Raw genomic sequence first — 293 nt, 5'->3', positions numbered from 1 at the left:
GGGGTGGCTCCCAGGACTGAGGGGCCATCTTGGGGGCGGCAGAGGCCACACAGCGTCTGAGAGGCATCCTTGAGGTTTGGAGTCTCCTGTCCTTTCCGGTGGGGTGCAGGGCCGATGACTGAGCCCAGCAGCCAAGTCCGTGCCCAGTCCCCAGGTTATTGCACCTCCCTGCCTCTCCTCACTACCCCCCTTCCCACCCCCTAGCTGGCTGGCTTGGTCCTGCCCCTTCCTGGTTTACTCAGCAGTCCGAGGAGAAGAGAGCCCGAGAGTGGCTGCATCTGCTGCAGAAATAA

The sequence above is a fragment of the Crocuta crocuta genome, unplaced genomic scaffold (genome assembly GCF_008692635.1).
Source record: "Crocuta crocuta isolate KB4526 unplaced genomic scaffold, BGI_CrCroc_1.0 scaffold301, whole genome shotgun sequence".
Taxonomy (NCBI): Eukaryota; Metazoa; Chordata; class Mammalia; order Carnivora; family Hyaenidae; genus Crocuta; species Crocuta crocuta.
This window is presented reverse-complemented; position numbering follows the sequence as displayed.